The sequence below is a fragment of the Eschscholzia californica genome, unplaced genomic scaffold, assembly GCF_041429995.1.
Source record: "Eschscholzia californica isolate CP2 unplaced genomic scaffold, dmEscCali1.0.p SCAF_6, whole genome shotgun sequence".
Classification (NCBI taxonomy): domain Eukaryota; kingdom Viridiplantae; phylum Streptophyta; class Magnoliopsida; order Ranunculales; family Papaveraceae; genus Eschscholzia; species Eschscholzia californica.
In genome coordinates, this window is record NW_028238483.1 from 35,524,232 (window position 1) to 35,539,976 (window position 15,745).

The following is a 15,745-nucleotide window of genomic DNA, read 5'->3' on the forward strand; positions in this document are numbered from 1 at the left end:
CCAATTTCCTATTTGGCCCCACCATATTTTTGTAAGCTTCTCCATTATACCCTTATGGCAAATTCGTAATTTAAATGTGTTTTCTTTCTCTTTGTCCACCTCACCAAGCAATTTCCACGTCACATTTGTCCACATAAGGTCGCCGGAAAATGTCGCCGGAAAATGTCGCCGGCGACATCATTTCCGGCGACCACCATTTTTTTTTTTTTTTTTTTTTTAACTTCTTCTTCTCCAACCATCTCCTTCTTCTTCTCCAACCATCTCCTTCTTCTTCTCCAACCATCTCCTTCCTTCTTCTTCTCTCTCTCTCTCCTTCTTCTTCTCTTTCTCCTTCTTCTTCTCTCTCTCCTTCTTCTTCTCTCTCTCTTCCCCTCTTCTCTCTCTCTCCCTCTTCTCTCTCTGTTAGGTTTCCGGCGAAGGGAAACCCTTCGCCGGAAACCGTCTGGATCTGGGGAAAACCCCAGATCCAGACACCTCTTCGTCTGGAAAATCCAGACGAAGAGGGGTCCTCTTCGTCTGGAAAATCCAGACGAAGAGGGGTCCTCTTCGTCTGGAAAATCCAGACGAAGAGGGGTTCCTCTTCGTCTGGAAATTCCAGACGAAGAGGGGTTCCTCTTCGTCTGGAAATTCCAGACGAAGAGGGGTTCCTCTTCGTCTGGAAATTCCAGACGAAGAGGGGTTCCTCTTCGTCTGGAAATTTCCAGACGAAGAGGGGTCTGGATCTGGGGTTTTCCCCAGATCCAGACGGTTTCCGGCGAAGGGTTTCCCTTCGCCGGAAACCTAACAGAGAGAGAAGAGGGGGAGAGAGAGAGAAGAGGGGAAGAGAGAGAGAAGAAGAAGGAGAGAGAGAAGAAGAAGGAGAAAGAGAGAGAAGAAGAAGGAAGGAGATGGTTGGAGAAGAAGAAGGAGATGGTTGGAGAAGAAGAAGTTAAAAAAAAAAAAAAAAAAAAATGGTGGTCGCCGGAAATGATGTCGCCGGCGACATTTTCCGGCGACATTTTCCGGCGACCTTATGTGGACAAATGTGACGTGGAAATTGCTTGGTGAGGTGGACAAAGAGAAAGAAAACACATTTAAATTACGAATTTGCCATAAGGGTATAATGGAGAAGCTTACAAAAATATGGTGGGGCCAAATAGGAAATTGGGGCCAAAACGAACTGCCGGACACAATTGGGGGCCAAAACGGTGAGTTGGTCACAATATGGGGGCCAAAACGGAATTAACCCTATAAATAGAGAATGATAATCTCTTTGTTTTCTCACAAATCCAAGGCAGAGTCGACCATGGCTAATCATTTTTATCTCTGTCTTGTCTTCTTAATTGTCTTCTCAGATTCAAGTAAGTAGCTTCTCTTAATCTCTTTCATGATATTTAGAAATTTATCTAAGAGAGTGGACACTGGCTAATATTTTTTTTATCTTTGTCTTCTCGACTTCACGACCTGTGCATCTTCTTCTGTACACCATTTATACTAGTAGCTTGTCATGGTATTTTATTTCGTCGTAAAAAAGAAGTCAATTGCCTCTACTTATTACTATTCTTCAACAAAAATTAAAAATATTTTCCTAATTTTAGTTGGGTTGATTTGAAAATAGAAATCTATTATTACGATTAGAGGTTTGACACGCGCATAAGAAAAAAATTATTTGTATCCTAAACATTAGGAAATATCAGAAAAAGAATCTTATGGTGTGTTTGGATGAAGGAATCGTGAATCCGGATTCATGAGTCCAAATAAATTTTTTTTTGTTTGACAACTAATTCGAATTCCAGGATTTAAAACTATTCTTTTATGCGAGAACCGCTATTGTTTTCGAAAGTTGTTTCTTCATAATTTTTTTTGTTAAAAACCGTTTTCCCCAGAAAAAAAATATTTTGGAACTTTTTTTTTTTTCCAGAAAACCATTTTTTTGAGATCTGTTTTTCACGATTTTTTCCCTTGCAGACCGTTTTTTCCCCGAATCATCGTTTTTCTCCTTCGAATACTGTATTTTTCCGAATCGTGGGGAAAAACATTTTTGTAAGAAAAATTGTTTTCAGGCAAAAAATTAGTTTCGGAAAAAATCAGTTTTCGGGGAAAATTGATTTTCAGGAAAAAGAAAACGGTTTATCGTAAAAATCTGTTTCAGAAGACGGATTTGGGGGAAAAAAATCGATTTCCCAGGAAATATTTTCGCGGGAAAAACAATTTTCAAGGTAAAGTGGTTTCAGAAGAAGAAAAAATTGGAAAGAATGATTTTCGGAAAATAACGGAATATGAAAAAAAATATATATATTAAAAACAACTATTTTGTAGAAAAAAATATTTTTTTTAAGTTATTTTTGTTGATTTTAAAGTTCGAAATTTTAGTTTATTAATCCAAAATCCTACCAAATCCAGAGTCGTGGCTGAGAGGGGTCGGGTCGGACATTTGGCCTGAGCCCCCACCAGCAAGAAGCTCATTTCCCACTAAGGATCTTAATATGTGATATGGGAAACAACATAACATTTATCATGAAAAGTCCAATAACTCTATTGGTTATGGTGGGGGAGCTTCCACAAGAATGACTTGAATCTAAGTCTCTTTAATATCAATCTAAGTGTTCTTAAAAAAGATTCCAAAAATACGTATGTGAAAATCATGATGCAAACGGTATTATATTCAAAAAATCAATTAGACTATATACTACACACTTTTTCTTTTTTTATCATTTTGCTCGTAATTTTTTTATTGTACAAAAAATCCAAAATCAAATTTCGTCCGGGACTCTCAAATTGTCAGCCACGACTCTGACCAAATGTTAGAGAATAGGGCGAGATTTTGGTCCAATAAAAATTTTCGACATAGGATTCCTACTTAGGAATCATAATTCCAATCAATTCTCAATTTTAATAAGAATCCTAATTAGGATCCTGCAACCAAATCCAGTATTAGTATTTTTCACATCAATGAAGTCAATGTTGTTTTTTTATTCATTAGTATTAAATTCTCAGCCACGACCCTGATACTATGTACTAACATATTACTTTGTATTTATTCAATGTTCGTTCGTAATTTTTTTATTATATAAAAGGGCCACAAAAAAAATTCGCACAGGGCCCCCGAATTCTCAGGCACGGCCCTGGTGAGGTGTGTCCCCTTCTTCACCTCAATATTGTGGTTTTGTGGTACTTTGTTGCAGAGATGGTGGAGGGTCAAGTTTGTAGTTGGGAGGTATTAGGTCCTGTAGATTACTGTGATATATGGACTAGTGGTGATTGTATTACTCCATGCTACGAAGCATATGGATATTATGCTATGGATCGGAGTTGTGTTTCTACCGACCCGTATACTTGTGCCTGCTGCGTTATAGATCACTAAATGGGGCTGATAATACCAAGACTTAACATTTTATGCAAGTTTTTTGAACTTCTTGTTTTATGTAATAAGTATTTTTTTTTCATCCTTTGTGGCTTTGGAATTTCGGTAATTTTCTTTCAATGAAGTGGGTTGATAATGTAAATAGCCTGCCATTTTATGCATCTTCTTTGTAGTAGTAGTTGTTGTTTTAAGTATTTATATTTCATCCTTCGTGGTTGTGGTTCAAATATCTACGTAAATCAGTGAAGGAGATAAACGGGTTAATACATAATCATCGTTCAACTAATGTGTTAGAATCGGAGGTAGAGCTGCTTATTCCTCCTTCGACTTATCTGTCAACTCACCAGAGCTTTGCATAACGAACAAAAATGCATTTTTTATCGATAACCATTTTGTGATTCATTTAACATGGTAGTCATGTCCACAGTTTATCAACTTCGTCCTCATTCTTGTAATCTTCCTGCCATTACTTACAAATTGTTTCAAATCATCCACCAAAAAGAAAAAATTTGCATTCTGGTTGAGTAACTCTTGCTAGGCAGATTATGCAAGTTTGTTCCTCCTGGACTTGGCCGATGTTAGAAATTACCTGTCTTTGTCCAACACTTTGAGACAAAATCTTCAGACAAACCCGTGCTAACATGACCAATTCTTAATTTCCCTTAGAGCAAGCAACTCCTGCCTCAATAAGACAGTAGTTCGACATTAGCAAATAGCCAACAAGTAGTAGAAAGAATATCTTACAGAAACCGAAGTCTAATCTTAACGACCTCGTGGCTCATGTTATCAATGTCTAGCCTCATATTCCAGTGTTGGTCAGTCAAATCCCTAGAATCTTACATGACTGCTCGGTTAACCGTCAAACTCCCCTGCAAATCAGTAAGCAATTATCCTCTGATTGAATTTAGAATCTTTTGGAATAGGACAGATATGCTATCCAAATGGTTAAGTGTATAGATTATAGAAGTGGAAAGGGAAGGAAGAAAGCGCACACGTCAGCAATAACTCGGCGACCATGGGCATAAGCCTCGTGATGATACGAGCATGAGTCATCATAAGATGATCTAGACCTTCCTCTTCTGTCATTACCACGAAACTCGGTGGCTGCGAATGCTCCTGAATTACTAGAAGAATGAATTCCAGGCAACAACTGCGAACCATCTCTAGAAGAGCTTGCCATATACCCTGAGTGTGGGTGTGATCCTCAGCACAACCCTATAAGAAGGCACTGGAATTTGAGCATAGCTATTGTGATGTCCCCTTTTGCGGAAGAAGAGGATATCTGTTGGAACAGTTGCGGCGAGACCCACCAAACTCCACGAGGTTATGGTTATTGCTTCCCACTGGAAATTGGTTAACTCCATTCCATCCGTTGTGACACCTGTGAAATATGCACGTATTATGCTTATATCTATCGATGAAACATGACCTAAACAATAAGATGAACCAAATTATTATATTTTTTAAAATCTTTAGGAAAATGAAGACTGACCAGAATCTGTAAATCTTCCTCGAGCATATCAATAGATGTAGGAACCAGTTTCAAGTCGCAGCTAAGATTTTGATAAGTCCACCGCAGACCTCCTCACATTCCTCTCAAACCCTTCTACAATGTAAAGATTGTTCCCTCTGTAACGGGTGCTTCAGACCCCAAAACCTGTGTTGAGGGTGTAAAGTTGGTTTCTCTGCCTACCAGAAGAAACAGAAAGGCTGGAACAACTTCCAGCCATGTCGCCTACCTGTTTCTTCCGGTATTTTTTTGTATCATAGAAATCAGATCCTTCCCAGGGTTTTTTCATTACCAAGTATAGTTGTGGTATAAAGTTACAAAGTTCTCAAAGATTTCAGTAAATGGTCAACTGCTTAACAGGAGAGCAAAATAGTTCCTACTTCAACTTAGATACCCAACCCTTTTTTTTTTTTTTTTTGTTAATAAAGATACCCAACCCTTGTTTTATATATTTATATTTTCATCCTTTTTGGTTGTGGTGGTTCACCACCCGCCAGGATTGAGAATTTTGCCCCACGAGTGGATATAAGAATTTTTTATTGAAAAACCCAAAAAATGGGCTCAAATACAAAACCAGGCCCACTATGTATTAATATTAGTTGAAAACCCCATTTTTTTAAAAATAAACAAAGATCAAACCCTTTTCCTGATCCCAATGCTCATTTACTCATCTCTAAGTAGTCATATTTTCAGATAATACCTCTTTTGCCCTTTATATATTAAGGATTTTTTTCCCTCTCAAACTTCCTGTATATATTTAGTTTCCCTCTCTACAAAACTATTTTCCTTCCATCCTCTCTCTCTCTCTCATATTTGGCAGCGAAATATCACACACAAATCATAACCGGACTGAGCATCCCGATCATTTCGCCGGGAATCTCTCTCCTTAAATCTCTCCCCTTCCATCTACAGGTACTTTATCTTCACAGAAAAGTATTTCTTGATCTTCATCTTTCTTCCATCTTTTCTCTCTCTAGATTCATCTTCATTTCACTTTATTTTCATACTAACCATTTTTATCTATTTCTGTTCATCTTTATCACCAACACCATGTTTTGTTCATCTTCATTTAAGCATCTTCATTGCACCTTCATTTCATGCTAACAATCTCTATCTATTTCTGTTCATCTTTATCATCAACACCATGTTTTGTTCATCTTCATTTAAGCATATGATTTGTTCTTCAAACTTAAGCATATGATTTGTTCTTCAATGTTTGATATCTTTTTAGATCTATTCTTTTAACTTTAATATGATATTTTTGTTCTAAGAAAACAAAAGTACAATTTTAGATCTGTTTTTAAGTTTCTCTCTCTAGATATTACGTTTTTAACATATTTTGATTTTTAACAACCAAATTGGTTGTTGTTTTAAGCATTTTAAAATATGTTTTTAGTTCGATTTTAATACATCGAGCAAATTTACAAATGTTTTATTCATTTTTATAGATGTTACCACCAGAACTCAGATTTGTCCCTTCCACAAATTGATTGGTGTTTTAAGCAATTTAAATTTGTTGTAGAAACAATGTTGATGCAACTAGCAAACTGGAAAATATTTTATATATTTCGTCATTTTTAAGAACTGAAAAAGTACAAACTTAGATCTATTTTTCGGTTTCTCTCTCTAGAAATTACGTTTTAGTAGATATTGATGTTTAACAGACAAATTGACAAGTATTGTAAGCATTTTAGAATATGTTGTTAGCACAATGTTAATGCAACGAGCAAACTGAAAAATGTTTTGTGTATTGTTATAGTTGTTACCATCAAAATCCAGATTTTGACTCTTACAAAAATTGATTGGTGTTTTAAGCATTTTAAATTTGTTGTAGAAACAATGTTGATTCAGGGGCCAAACTCGAAAATGCTTGCTCCAAATATTCACTTAGTGATTGTGTTTTTTAACTTAATAATATTTTCGGCAATGATGATTTTTTTGTTGCAGTTCCTTGGTTGATGTTTGCAATTCCTAACTTGCTATCAACATCTTCTTAGATGTTTATGTTTTTGCAATAATGCTTTGAGCACGAAACTATTATTAGCAATAAACATTTAATTACTTCATTTGTCATCCTTCTCTCTGCAAGTACATTAATGTTCCAAACAATTTCAAATATGTTTTAGTTATACCAAGGGTTTGGTTTCTTTTATTAAGTTGCTCTCTGATAGTTTTTATTTGTTTGAGACATATTTTAAAATGTTACTGTACATTTTCAGAATAATAATCAAATTGTGAAATGTTGACAACATTTATGTTTGTGTCCAAGTTTGCATGCTATATGTTTTTGGAAAATTTCTGAAGCTGATAACAATGTTATAATTGTCCTATGCAAGGAACCATTTGCTGCCATAAAGCGGAAAGAAAAGGGAGAAATGAGAAGGAAACAGAGGTGGTTGAAGGAGAGAGGAAAAACATCCTTGGGATAAAAAAGTTGTCCAGATTAAATGTACCTTAAAGTCGGGCTAGAAGAAACTTGCACAAAGAAAACGGGCAGAATTGACAACTTTAACGAAGATTGGAAAATTAATGAAAATAATTGTTTTCGTGTCAACAAAACTCAAAATGTTTTGGATTCTTAGAGTGGGATTTCCGCTGTAACTACATGTTTATATAGGTTGGATTTTGTTGTGAGGAAATTTGCAGATGCTTTTGCAATAAGCTTCTTTTGTTTATTGCAAAACCGAAAAAACAAGAGCAAATTTGTTTTCGCTTTGAACAAACTGAGATGTGTCAGAAGTATTTTGATGTGTTGTATTTGTCAATATGATTTGTTCGATAATAGTGTTTTGTTTTATTTTCTTTTTTTTGTTTGCAAAAAAATTGATGTTATCTTCGAACAAAATCGGAAATGTAGATAAAACTGACTAAATAAATCAAACATTTTCGAGTTTGCTCGTTGCATGAACATTGTTTCTAAAACAAATTTAAAATGTTTAAAACATTTATTAATTTTTTTTAAGGCACAAAATCTGGATTTTGGCGGTAACATCAATCAAGTTATGTTGAAGACATTTGGGGTTCTTTTTCAAACATTTATGGTTTTGTTGACGACATTTTGTGTTCAGTTTCAGACATTCAGGCAAATGTTGATGATTTTTAAGTGCTTTACTTGGTAAAAAAAACTTTTGTCTTCGTTTAGCATTTTGGGTGGTTTTGAAAACATTTATAGTTATGTTAAAGACATTTTGGGTTCTGTTTCAAATATTTACGGGTTTGTTGTAGTTATTTTGGGTTTTGTCCCAGACATTCATTGATTTGTTGATGAATTTTGGGTGTTTTAAAGTCTTTGTTCTTAGTTTAGCATTTTGGAGAGTTTTTGAAAACATTTAAAAATATGTTGAAGACATTTTTGGTTTTGTTTCAGACATTCAGGGGAATGTTGATGATTGTTTAGGGTTTTTCTTGGTAAAAAAACTTTTGTCATTCGTTTAACATTTTGGGATTTTTTTTTGAAACATTTAAAGTTATGTTGAAAACATATTGGGTTATGATTTAAACATTTGCGGTTTTATTCTTGACATTTTCAAGAATGTCACCTACAATGTTGGACATGTTCATAACATTTTATGATTAAGTTAACAAAAAATTTGTTCTTCAAAATATATGAGATGCAGAGACAATAAACAGTTTGTCTCAAGAATTAAACAAAATATGAAGAAACAATCAATAATGTTATGGACATTCTTTAGGTGCGTTTTTTACATTGTTTGACACTGTTTTGGATGAATAAGAAATTTACAAAATAAGAGTTAGCCATGTAAGGATCCATTCACTATACAACATGAGTTAGAATGTTTGGAACAATATATAAAATTCATAGACAAAAAGAAGAGTTTCTAAGACAAATAAGCAACATATTTGCAAATATCTAATTCATGTTGGAGACATACGGAAGAATGACAATTACAATTGGGTTCGACATGATTCACAAACTAGCTTTTCTTATCATTATTTTGAGAAGTAACAGGTACTCTATCCGGTTCCATAGATGAAAATTCTGCAAGCGGAATGAACAAATGATTATATGCAGTAGGAATATTGGAAAATGCTCGAGACATTAAAACGAACGTTATCAACATTTCTAAAAATGTTTAGCATTAGCAAAAAATGTCAAAGACATTCTCATTCAGAATGAATCCCGAATATGAAGAGCAAAAATATAGATTAAACAATTGATAAGTATGCTTTTAACAAAAGAGAAAGTGTTCTCATTATTGAAGAAGTGTCGGTATTTTGAATAACAAAAAATGCTTAACGAAGAACAATCACTTTTGTACCAAGTAAAAAAAAAATATCATCTACAAACCCCTAAATGTTTGAAACATAACCCAAAATGTCTTCAACTTAACTTTAAATTTTTCCCAAAACCCCTAAAATGCTTAACGAAGAACAAAAGCTTTTTTACCAAGTAAAACACCCAAAAATCAACAACAAAACCCTAAATGTTTGAAACAGAATCCCAAATGTCTTCAACATAACTGTAAATGTCTCCAAAAAAACTCCTAAAATGCTTAGCGAAGAACAATAGCTTTTTACCAAGTAAAACCCCAAAAAATCATCAACAAACTCCTAAATGTTTGAAACAAAACCCCTTAACGAACAACATATTCTAAAATGCTTAAAACACCTGAAAATAGATCTAACTTTGTACTTTTTGGGTTTTGTCCCAGACATTCATGGGTTTGTTGATGAATTTCGAGTGTTTTACTGAGTAAATAAGTATTTGTTCTTGGTTTAGCATTTTGGGGGGTTTTTGGAAACATTTTCAAATATGTTGAAGACATTTTGGGTTATGTTTCAGCCATTCACGGGAATGTTGATGATTGTTTAGGGTTTTACTTGGTAAAAAAAACCTTTTTTTATTCGTTTAACATTTTGGGGGTTTTTTGAAACATTTAAAGTTATGTTGCAAACATGTTGGGTTCTAATCTAAACATTTGCGATTTTGTTCCGGACATTTTGAAGAATGTCAACTACAATGTTGGAAACAGACCCCCTTAACGAACAACATATTCTAACATGCTTAAAACACCTGACAATTTGTCTGTTAAACATCAACATCTGCTTAAACGTAATTTCTAGAGAGAGAAACCGAAAAATAGATCTAACTTTGTACTTTTTAGTTTCTTAGAACAAAAATCTGTATAATGGATTTTACCTTGTTAAAGAAATTAGAGAATGTAGAAGTAAAACTCAAAAATCTTATAAGAAGATTGAACATCATTAAATAAAACTTATGATTGTATGATGATGAAGATTAAAGAAGAAGAAGAAGATGAAACATTAAAGAAGATGAAACATTAAAGAAGATGAAGATGAAACATTAAAGAAGATGAAGATGAAACATTAAAGAAGATGAAACATTAAAGAAGATGAAGATGAAATCATACCGGTAGTTCAATGGTCGGACTTCGTTTCCGAAGAAACTAATTTCATGTCCGATCACCCAATTCCGGTGAAGGTAGAGAGAGAAAACGATTATGGTCTTTAGCTTCTGGGAAAGTAAAAAAGAATGAAGAATAAAAAAGTAAAAAATCTTGGTTTCCCTTTTTGTAATAAGAAGACTGACCAAATTAATTTGGATGGGAAAGTGGGTGGGATTTTATGGGCATGATTTTGTGTAATAAAGGGTATAGTGGTACTTGTACATAGTGGGTTTTTTTCTCATTAATATTTAAGATTGGGCCTCTTTCTTGTTATTCCTCATATTTTGGGCCTTAGAATAACGGACTCTGGATATAATTAGTTTTTAGTGGTACATAATAGAGACGTCAATGTTGATGGTATGTCCGACCAATCTCCCAGCTGAATCCCGATTAGGTGACGTCAGGGACGGAACCAGAATTTTTGTGAGGAGGGGGCCAGAACATGCTAGTCATAACTAATTTGGGAAATTTTTATAATAAGTTCATGCAAAATTACCACAAAAAAATAACAATGAAGTGATGAAGATTAAACACAAATAAGGAAAATAACATAGATCTACTACCCATGATAGTTTTTTTTTCTCTTTAATGTATCAAATCAATCGTCATTAATATTTTGATTTCTCTTCTAGCCATTTGAATGGTTATGCCTACTTAAAACTAAGTTTTTTTTTGACAAAACATAAAATTTTTCAATAAGATGTAATTGCAAAGGAAGATAAATTTAATGGTTAAGCATTAGAATAATATATTGAAGTGGTGGAAATTTTGATAATTTAGAGGTGGGTAATGTGGGCCATGGAAGACTTGAGGTTGAGATAATTTATTAGGTCTTTTGGTGTGTGGGTAGGAATTGGTGTTATTGTGGCTTGGGTTGGATTTGGTTGGGTTAAGGGGACAAATAAACTAAGGCGAAACATAGTAACATTTTACTAACACAACAGCTAGAAAAAGCAGTTCAACAAACAATAGCTAGAATAAGATTGAGGGTCAGGGGGGCCATGGCCACTCCTGACCCTCACTTAGTTACGTCCCTGGGTGACGTGGCCGGTTCAGATTTAGAGAGAGAGATTTTCACTTTCTCTCTAAATCTGACCCGACCAAGTCACTTGGCCGATATTCAGCTGGAGGAGTGGCCGGGCTACCATCACTTTCTATAGAGATATTATGTGATGTCAAACTTTCTTGTCATCTTGCAACGTAAGTTTGTCAGCTAACAATTAACATCGTACATCGTGATGCCTTCTGAACAAGGAATGAAAAATCAAAATATTTCGGTCGAAATGACCGAAATATTTCGGTTTTTCAAGTTACCGCAACGAAACTTCACTTACAGAAGTTTCGTGTCAGGAAATCTCGAAAAGAATGCTAATTTTCGAAAGATCAGGTCAATATATCATACCTATTAGAATCCAAACTTGTTAGAACTGAAAATCAGATCAAAAGATCATACCTTATCTCTCTCTTCTTCATTTTTTGGTTAATTACTCAGTATTTCTTCACCATCTCTTCATACTTCTTTATAAAATCTCTTCACTTCTTCACATATTTATTGTAATAGAGAAGATTATCAAAGTTTTATGATTTTAGTTTGAAAGAAAAGCTCGAGAGACATGAAGTGTCGTTTGATCTTCGACGGCACTGGTTTGGAGATTTGATATTAGGGTTTGTTTTAGGGTTTATTTGTGGGTAATTATAAAGGCGACTTTGTAAAGTATTATTGGCGCCCCTAAAGATCTTTTTTAGAAGGAGACCAAGAATAAATGGGGCGCCAATACAACTTGCCTTTAGAAATTCTCTTTAATTCAAGGGATGAACATATTTTCAGGTAAACCCTCAAAATAACAGATGTTATTTTGTGGGTATTAATTTTCATAAGTATTTCAATTTAGCCCCCAAACCTAACTATTTTAGTGCAGATTAACACTCCAATTAACATATTTTGTCACATATCTATTTTAGCCCCTTAGATTATGTCTTCATAACAATCTCACCCTCAAATTAACAAATGTCGTTACAAATCCGTCTTCAATAGTGTTATTCTAATATTTATTTAATTTCTATCACGTAAATGCAGAACCAGTGACATTGGCGGGCAATGTCACAAGATTGCATCTATTTTATGCTTATTGATGATTAAAGAGTTTTGCTATATACAATTGCATGATATTTTTATCGTTTTCATAGATTTGTAAAACTTCCACACTGACCGAAACGTTTTCACGAAATGTTTCCACTTTTGGGCCGACCGAAATTTCCACCGAAACCGAAGTTTCATTCCTTGCTTCTGAATGTGTTAGAGACCTGTATTTAAATCATTAATAAACTATTGCTTGAGACAAATAGAAATTCCATGTAGGTCATTAAGAAGGAAGATGATGAAATCATAGTAAGTTTATGCAACTCCAAATGTCTAGAAAATAAATATTATTTTATAATTAATCATTTAATGAATTCAATAACTCAAATCTGGTAGACAGATTCCTAAAACAACAAAAAATAGTCAACTAGATTATTGTATGAAAAACTAATTGTGGATCTAACTTAGGTATTTTCATTAAAATTTTATGTTTGCTGACATATTTATAGTATTTTTTATATGGTCTGCACAAACTCATTATCATTAAATCTTAAAGATTATTCTTTTTTTGTTCTCGATTACAAACCACTTGAAGTATTTTTAATTTAAATTAAAGTCATTGTTTCTTTCATTCTCTCTTTCCCTCTTTAGATTTTAATAGCATTTCAGGTTTGTTACACAATGGGGTTTGAAGTAATCCTAGTTATGCAAAACATTAGTTAATAATATTATTAATTTTTTATTTCATTGTGTTTAACTTTTCTATCGATTTGAAAGACATTTTCAAAACTAATTAAACTTATGTGATATACTCAAACATTGTTTATTTTACATTGCAAGTTGAGAATAAAAACCTAATTTTGTTTTATTTATTTGTTTTCAAAAGTCACGAAAAGATATTTTAAGCGGAAATGTACTAACAAATTGTTGGCATAATTAAAGAAGCTTGATACTAGTTCGATAGAAAATGGCAAGAATGAAGAGATTTATAGATCGAACTCGTCGAGGATAATTATAGATGTGTGTTTATTTGAGATCTTATAGTTAATAAAAATAATTTTGCTTACTTAGTTTTTTTTTGTATTAACTACCTTAAAATTGTGCACCCACCGAAATAAATTTGTGGCAAGGCCACTGGTTGTATAGATATCAAAATATTATTCGATCTTCTGGATAATCAATATTATATCATTAATACCTAAAGCAAATTTCCAACAATAACATTATGTTGTGATTTTTTTTCTTTGTTGATGAAAATAATGTGGTGATTGGCTTTATGGTTTGTATTTTCTTTGATGGTGTTTTTTTTACTTTAACTCTTGTTCTGAGATCCTAATTTATAGGAGTCCGACAGTATTTTTGATACCCAAAATTAAATTATTGGTTTCAGTAAAAGAAAAATGTCAACCCAGCAATATATATATATATATATATATATATACATATATGTGATATAGTTGCCACGATGAGGGTTAATTAGGATCAGATAAGTATTTGAATGAAACATTGCTATTATAAATAGAGAATGATAATCTCTTTGTTTTCTCACAAATCCAAGGAAGAGTCGATAATAATGGCTAATAATTTTTATCTTTGTCTTGTCTTGTTGATTGTCTTCTCGGCTTCACGTAAGTAGCTTCTCTTAATCTCTTCCATGTTATAGAAATTTATCCAAGGAAGAGTCGACAATGGCTAATAATTTTAATCTTTGTCTTGTCTTCTTGATTGTCCTCTTGACTTCACGATCTGTGCATCTTCTTATGTACACCATTTACACTAGTATGTGTCATGACATTTTATTTCATGTCGTAAAAAAATGTTTTTGGAAAAAAGACGTCAATTGCCTCTACTTACTATGTATTCTTCAACAAAAATTTAAAATATTTTCCTAATTTTAGTTGAGCCGATTTGAAAATAGAAATCTATTATTACTATTAGAGATTGAGAGGTTTGACACGCCCATTAGAAAAAGTTATTTGTAATCAGAAAATATTAGAATATGAATCTTAGTATTTTCACATAAATGAAGTATGGTGTGTTTGGTTGCAGGATTCCTAAGTAGGATTCCTATCAAAAGTGGAATTTGGTAGGAATCATGAATCTTTGGTTTGTTTGGCTACCAAAAATCTTAGGACTCTTGAATCCTAAGGATTCCTAATTCCAAAATTTGTATTGGAACAAAATCTCACCCTACCCCTTAGGATTTGCTAGGATTTTGGATTAATAAACCTAAATTTCAAACTTAAAATCAACAAAAAAATATTTTCTTCTACAAAATTATTATTTTTTTTCAAAATCATTATTTTTTTCAAAAATCATATTTTTTCTAAAGGCGTTTAAAAATGCTCAAATAATAATAAATCATAGGATTCTTAGTTGCCAAACAAACCAAAAAATATTACTTGGATTCATGAATCCGTGAAATCATGAATCCCAAGGACTCATGAATCCGCGAATTCATGATTCCGCCATCCAAACACATCATAAATGTTGTTTTGCCTAGTATAAAATATACAGCCAGTAGTAGTTTTGTTTAGAACTAAATGTCAATAAAGTGGAACCCTCGTAGTCAAAGGTTGCCTATACCCTAAACTTGGGTGAGGTGTGTCTATTAATTAGAGTTGCCCTTGTTCACCTCAATGTTGTGGTATTTTGTTGCAGAGATGGTGGAGGTAGAAGGTTGTACTTGGGAGAATGTGGGTCCTGTAGATTACTGTGATAACTATACTAATGTTCAATGTGTTCTTCCATGCTACGAAGCATATGGACTATCTGTCACAGACATCAGTTGTGTTTCATCCTTTGAAGGGGGAGACCTCGCGTATAGTTGCATCTGCTGCCACTAGGACCTCCTTTTTCGATTGATGTTTCGCCTGATCAGTAGTTTTCTTTCAATAATACGAACCATTAATTTTATGCAAGTTTTTTGAACTTCTTGTTTTATGTAATAAGCGTATTTTGTTTCATCCTTTGTGGCTTTGGAATTTCGGTTTGTAATTTTCTTTCAATGAAGTGCATTGGTTGATAATTTAAATAGCCTACCACTTTATATACTCTTTCCCTTTAGGGCAAGTCGGTGGTTGAGCGCTAGGCACCCGATATAAATTAATTCGGTAATTTCAAGTACAGTATGACGCAGTCGCATGAGTAACAAAATTTTTCAGTAGGATAAGAAAGAATCGTGTGCATAAGATTTCACATTTTCTGAATGTGGCTGGTCAGAAATATCTAATTCAAACTACCAAAAATCAACCCAGATCAACAACAAGAATCATACTCAGGATCAATTCAGAGATGAGTGAAAAATCTTAGTTGTTTTACATGCTTTATTTGTGAAATATGTTTCTAGAGTTTATAAGTCTGGATTTGAGAATGAGCCTTGT